The sequence below is a fragment of the Phragmites australis genome, chromosome 1 (assembly GCF_958298935.1).
Source record: "Phragmites australis chromosome 1, lpPhrAust1.1, whole genome shotgun sequence".
In the NCBI taxonomy this organism is placed as follows: Eukaryota; Viridiplantae; Streptophyta; class Magnoliopsida; order Poales; family Poaceae; genus Phragmites; species Phragmites australis.
This window is the reverse complement of record NC_084921.1, coordinates 17,210,225-17,217,191: the sequence shown is the minus strand read 5'-3', so window position 1 is coordinate 17,217,191 and position 6,967 is coordinate 17,210,225. Positions and strand designations below refer to the sequence as shown.

Sequence of the window (6,967 nt, the reverse complement as noted above, 5' to 3'; positions counted from 1 at the left end):
TATCCTAATTTTTGTTTGCCAATCCAATTGTCTGCGGTTCATGTCCGAAATTCGATGAAATAATACATCTTTTATCCAGGAGTCAACTCGTTCATTTTCACGCAATACAAGTACCTGGCTGCCTTCACGGTGCGATCTTCGCCGTGGTCATCTTCCTCTTCCTGGGCTCCGTGCACCCCTTCAGAACCGAGAGCCGGCCATGCCAGTGGTGTACTGGCCGGACCTGCAAGCCGGCGCTGGCCAACGCCAAGTTCAGAGAGTTTTTTTTAAATATTTTTTATTAAAAATTTAAATAAATAAATTCCCTGCAGGAGAATTTGTAAAACTAGACGGCTGCAGCCCTCTCAGAGGGCGGTTAGGACCTCTAATCGCCCCCTGAGAGGGCGGTAGACCTAACCGCCCCCTCAGAGGGCGGGTACGGCCTGCCCGCCCGAGCCGGTCCCTTACCGCCCCCTGAGGGGGCGGGTAGAGGTCCTTACCGCCCTCTCAGGAGGCGGTAAGGGGCCTCCCCATCCGCCGCACCGCGCTGCCCGCCCGGCCGCCCTCTCCTATAAAAAGACTGAAAAATAGGCCAAAAATTCATTAAAATCCGAAAAAAGAAAAAGTTGAGAAGAGGGAGGAGAAGAGAGGAGAGGAGAGGGGAGGAAGAGAGGTCGGCAAAGCCCTGCTGCATTTGGGCCGCGGATTTGAAGAAAAATTTCGGGTAAATCTTTTTTTCCTTTTTATTGTTGTTAATTAGTGCAGTAGTAGTATATGACATAGGTTTTAGACATTTATGACCTAGGGTTTAGAAAATTGTCAAATTTATTTAGAAAATGGTACGATAGCAGTGCAATGTAGAATATTATTTTTACTATATTAGGGTTGTACCTGTGGACGTAGGATGTAACAGTATATGATAATTTGCGAACCTAGGATAGCATTTAGAAATTATTTTATCCGATAATTAGAAATATAGTTTGTTGTCTTAACATTGGTTATGTTTGCGGGTGTTTCCAGGGATGGTAGATAAATTAATTTTTTTAGATATATTATGGTGAGGGTGAAATTAGGTACGGTCCTAACGGTATAGATCTGTCTGGATTTCGTCATATCATGAAGGGGTTTAGTAAAGCTAATAGAGGACCATTGTGGGTGTGTGCAAATAGCTCATGCGGTTTTTCCAACTGGATCCGCAGCAACATGAGCTGAAGTTGAAAGTTGTCCTCAGCCATGCTAGTCATGGATATTTTGGTGAGCTTGTTCCCATCGAAGCCACATCAACTTGGAGGCAGTATGTAGATATATGTTATGAATGTGGCCTACCGCTTGTTTTGTTAGCTGAGGCGTACCTGAAAGATCAAAATGAGGTGAACTCTGCGGAAGCAGTAGCAGGACCAAGTGAGGCAGTGGAAGATGAATCAGAGGCGGCTAATGTAGGGTCCAAGGAGGAAGTTGGTGATGTTCCAGAGCTGCAACCGATGGGTGTAGCTGATGAAGGGGAGCACATCCCTAGCATCATTGAAGATATGGATTTGGAGGATGAAGAGTTGGAGGAAGGCCTTGCCGATGGGGATTCGTCTGACGAGGAGGGTAATGCTCCAGTTCCTACAGAGTGGAGGGATCATGAATTTTCGAAGTTGGTGGTTAGCGAGGCTGACCGGACACCATGGCAGTACCATGAGAATGAGGTGTCACAGGGTGCTATGTACCATACAAAAGAGGCAGTTATTGATGCAGTGAAATTCTGGTCGTTGTCTCTTCGTAGGCAATTCAAGGTTGTTAAATCAAGTAAAAGAGAGTACGATGTGAAGTGCTTAGTGCCTCAGTGCCCTTGGCGGGTGCACACATTCAGAGAAAAATGGGTAGACTACTGGCAATGCTCAATAGTTAAGGAACATAATTATCACATTGAGTAAATAGAGTTCGTCCACCAGAACCTGTCTTCTGCTTTCATTGCAAATGTTATGTACGGAGAGATTGTGGACAACCAAAGGTATAAGCCACGATCAATAATCCGTGCTATTGAGCAAAGGTTCCAGTACACAATAAACTATGCGAAGGCATGGAGGGCGAAACAAAAGGCTATTGAGATGAGGTTCGGAACATATGAAGATTCATATCACAATCTACCTTGTCAATTAGCCATAATTTGTGGAAGAAATCCAGGCAGCTACTATGATATCAAGCATTACCCCTCTACTGATGTGGAGTACAGCGGAAAAAGAGTGTTGCAGCGTGCTTTCTTTGCATTCACTGCAACTATCAAAGCATTTCGATATTGCCGACCCATCATATGCCTAGATGGAACATTCCTGACTGGGAAGTACAAAGGGCAGATTTTGTCTGCAATTGGGGTCGACGATAACAACCAAGTCCTGCCACTAGGGTTTGCTTTCGTGGAGAGTGAGAACGGGGATAGCTGGTATTGGTTCCTAAAGCGGGTTAAACATGCAATTCGTTCTTGACCGACCAGATGTGTGTCTCATTCATGATAGACATGCAGGATTGTTGCAGGCTTTGCTGGATATGCAACATGGTAGCGTGCGACAGGGTGTAGCAGCACAGTGGCCCGATCTCAAAAGCAGGTGGTGCATGCGCCATATGGGTGCGAACTTCTACAGACAGTTTAAAAACAAAGAGTTAATGAAGCTTTTCAAGAAGTTGTGCAGTCAAAACCAGCAACATAAGTTCAATGCATTATGGGCAAGACTTGATGAACTGACTCTAAAACAAACTGCGGAGGCTGCACCTAACGGTGATGAACCAATAGCTCTCGGACCTCTTCCAACCGATACTCCGTAGATTGTAAAGAGATCAGGCTCTTCTATTAGGAGCTTCTCACAGTAGATACGTAATGAGCCAAATGAAAAATGGGCTCTGTTGTACGATAGTGGTGGTGCAAGGTACGGAGTAATGACTATAAATCTTGCAGAGGTTTATAACTGGGTCATGCGAGGAATGCGGTCCCTACCACTAGTTGGAATTGTAGAAGGCATTTTGTATGGGATCTGTAAGTACTTTATTGATCGGTATACAGCTGCTAAAGTTGTAATGGAGGACAATTGTATGCTTTACGGACGGATGCTATGTGAGTATATGGAGAAGGCTAATAAGAAGGTCCACATGCATCGCGCAAATCAAGAGGGCACTACGGAGCACAGGTTCAGTGTCCCGTGTCGGGATAAGGGTCGGAGGGGGGTAGACGTGAGCGGTATGTTCAAGAGTGTGTGTTAAGGAGTGGGACATGCATATATAGTTGTCAGAAGCCACAATTACTCCACAAACCTTGTACACACGTCATAGCTGCGTGTGCGGAGCACCATATGCTTCCCAGGCAATATGTGTCAAAGTATTTTATGAAGGATCAAATACTGAACACCTGGAACCAGGAACTGTATGGTTACGGCATTGTTGACACTTTTACAAGTAATCCAGGGCCTGCAAGAATATATGTGCCTGATTTGGAAAAGATGAAGAACGCACCGAGCCGAAGACAAACTCGTCGGATTCGCAACGATATGGATGAATCCGAGGCTAGCCCTAGGATGAAGCGATGCAGTCAGTGCAATGAAATAGGTCACACGTACAAGTATTGTCCCAAAAATGCACCAGGTGATGCACCTGTTGTCTAGGTGAGTTTTATGTGTGTTGTGCTCGTTTTGTACCATTTTAATATTCGTTAATGTTGCATATAGTGATATAGTTAATTTGCATTCAAAATATATTGTTACTGTATTTATTTAACAATGTATTAATGTACATGTCTTTCAAATGCAGATATGGCTGACCCTGCGACCCCCGAGCTTTTAGACCCTGCTGTGGCAAGAAGCATCGCAGCTTCTTATCCGCCGAGCACCAGACAGAGCTAGGAGTGTTTCAACCACGGAGCCCTGGAGAGCTGCTGACGATAGACGAGCGATGGAAGCATAGGTACTTTGATACAAAATTGCCATATCACTGATGTTGTTCCATATTATTGATATACTGCAACACTTATAGGTTGGCAGTGGCCGGACTCCTACCGCTTTGCCGGTTGGTCGAGGCCCGATCGACGGAGAACCCCGAGGTTGTGGCCCGTCGTTTCTACTTTGATCGGTCGCTGATAGCAGCACTGGTCGATCGATAGAGGCCGGAGACACATACGTTCCATCTCCCGTGCGGCGAGATGACCCCGACCTTGCAGGACGTAGCCTACCTCTTAGGCCTTCCTTGCGCGGGAGCTGTGGTTGGAGTCATCGATATGCAGGCTGACTGGATCAACGACATTCATCAGCGCTTTGGCCCGGTGGAGCGAAAGACGGACGCACCCCCCTACGTGCCTGAGTTCTTGTCCGATGCACGAGGGCCAACGAAGAAGTGGATCCTACAGTTCCAGGTACGGTACCATACAACCTATCAAATACTAGTATAGTATGTAGTAATGCTCATTTTTGACACCAGTCATATTTGCAGCCGGCGTACATACACCCACATGCCAATGCATACGCGATCTCCATGCATTTTGAGGTCTTCCTACTTTGGTTGTTTGGGTGGGTAATGTTCACTAGTGGCCAAGGTCACCTGGTTAACAGGACACTTGTGCTGTACGCCTGGTCGATAGCAGACGCTGATGCGGAGGACGTACCATAGTTCAGTTGGGCATTTGCTGTTCTTGCTGCGACGTATCGGGCGCTCTGCGACGCATGAACGAAGAAAGAGCCACTATCCACTTTTGCCGGGTGTCCACTTCTTCTATAGCTGTGGTCATACGAGCATTTCTCCATAGGCAGGCCGGTGGTGGACCGCTCCCCGTACCCAGAGGAATGGTACGGCGAGCCGGACGAGGACGCGCCTACTATGGCATCGATGTGGTGCCGTCGTCGGGTACGTATTTTACATTAACAATTTCCTTCGTGTTTTTTTCCCTCTAAAGATTTGTATTGATGTTTGTCACGCAGCCACACTGGGCGCACGAGCAGCCTCGCAACGCGTACGAGCATTTTCGTACCCAGTTCGACAGGCTACGTCCGGACGACGTGGTATGGGAGCCATACAGCATCTTGGCCGTGCAGGCGTGTGCAGGATTGAGTTTGTCACCGTTGTGTACCCGCGACGAGGAGTACTGGCTCACGAAGGCGCCCCTTGTCTTCGACATCTACGTCGAAGAGTACTCATCGCACCGCGTCATGCGGCAGTTTGGCCATCACCAGGCATTCCCTCTCGTCCACATCCGTAACGTCCCCGTGCAAGTCCACAGGTACATATGCAAAATTACAGTTTTTGCAACCTTCGTTTCACTGTGACTTACATTTACCGTGGTTCAAATGCAGGTACACGCGGAAAGGCCAGCCAGCTAGCAATCTCTGGGCAGAGCGCTTGGACCCTTATGTGGCAACATGGGCCCAAGCGCTACAGGATGTCGTGGAGGAGGCTCGTCCCCACACCGAGCGGAACTTCAATGAGTACCTACGGTGGTACGTTCCACGTACGCGCACACATGTCACCTACACCTCAGAGGGTGTCCGGCCCCACATCGCGTCGACAACGAAGGCATACCCGGTGCATTGGGACGAGGACGCCGCATTAGCAGTAAGTTATTTTTTGAAGTCAGTAGTCCATATTGAACGAACATAACCGTATACTGTAATTGTTTACTTCTGTTCGTATCCGCAGACAGATATCGTTTATGATGTACATAGGGATGCAGCTGGTGCCATGGACCGCCTTCGGCAAGGGCACCACCTAAGTGCGTCGGATGTTGCGAGCTTCATTAAGCGCGTTTTCGACAAGACAGCGCGCGCCTTGAAGCTTACCTCCTGCCGATCTACCACAGATGTAGCAGGGCGCCTCCCAGGTCCAGTGGTGTCCATGCCGAGTCGTCTCGGCCGTCAGACTTGCACCGTCGTTCATCCGTGTCGGCACCCACACGACCCCTTCTACCAGGTCATGGAGGCTCGGAGCAACTTGGTACGAATTATACTTTTGAATAATATTGAACAATATCCTTTACTTATTATTAAACTTTCATTAGGTCCGTCTGCACAAGTCTCGACGTAGCCTCGTAGATCGAGCCCTGTGCGTCCACCCTCAGGTACTGGCGGCACCCTTCATCCTAGTTTGTAATACTTTCAGCAAAATAAGTTAATATTGTGCTCAGGTTACTTCGGTGACGAGGCCGGTCCGTCTTCGGCGGCCCCACGACCGACCCCACCCGCAACGTACGAGCCATACTACGGCACGACAGCGTGGCCTTCTTCTGCTGCACCGTCGTACCACGGAGGTACAATTATACAATTTTTACTACTACTTCCAATACCATATTGTTCGTATCTAACGTGATTATTTGTTCGTAGGCCCCTCCAGCCAGTACACATGGACGCCTGTGGAGCCTTCACAGTCCTCCTACCCTAGTCAGGAGGATGAGGCTGGCCCCGACGCCGCATACGACCTCGTTCGTGACTTCTTCGGGGGCACACCTGACTACGATGTCCTCCAGCGGTCCTAGGTTTCCAGTGCTCCCCTTCGGACACAGCCCACGCAGGACGAGGCCTCGACATCGGTGGTCCCTACTAGGCCTACCAGACACGTCGGTCCACCCGACCCCCTCACCTACTCCAGGGGTCACGTGAGGGTTAACCAGCGGCATCGGGACCACGATGGGGCGCACGGGCGACGGCAACGAGGGAGGCAGCAGTAGCATTTTACATTTTATGTAACTTACATATGCATATTCGCTTCGTGATGTACTCCTATGTATTCAGACACGTTTACTTTGTACGGTTGACTTAGCATGTCATAAATGCATTTCGTATTCAGACACGTTCAATGAAGAAGTGACCACACTACTAAACTTTAACCATGACTTGATAACACATACCTCCTGGCGCAGGCTTTAAACAAGACGTGACAACACTACCTAGCTTTTTTCAAACAATAAATGACAACACGGGTACCAATAAATGTGGAATCTCTGACCATAATGAATGACATAACTTTCCCATTCTTC

The 6,967-nt window shown here is 48.3% G+C and overlaps 2 long non-coding RNA genes across 2 annotated transcripts; both read left to right on the top strand.

Annotated features, from left to right (window-relative positions):
• Positions 1-3,774: 3,774 nt before the first annotated feature.
• On the top strand, positions 3,775-4,815 carry LOC133888143 (uncharacterized). The gene is made up of 3 exons (XR_009903716.1): positions 3,775-3,912; positions 3,982-4,357; positions 4,435-4,815. It is a non-coding gene; the product is annotated as an uncharacterized LOC133888143 (long non-coding RNA).
• A 487-nt stretch (positions 4,816-5,302) lies between these two features.
• Positions 5,303-6,218, top strand: LOC133888138 (uncharacterized). The gene is made up of 3 exons (XR_009903715.1): positions 5,303-5,550; positions 5,635-6,052; positions 6,119-6,218. It is a non-coding gene; the product is annotated as an uncharacterized LOC133888138 (long non-coding RNA).
• The last annotated feature ends 749 nt before the right edge of the window (positions 6,219-6,967 follow it).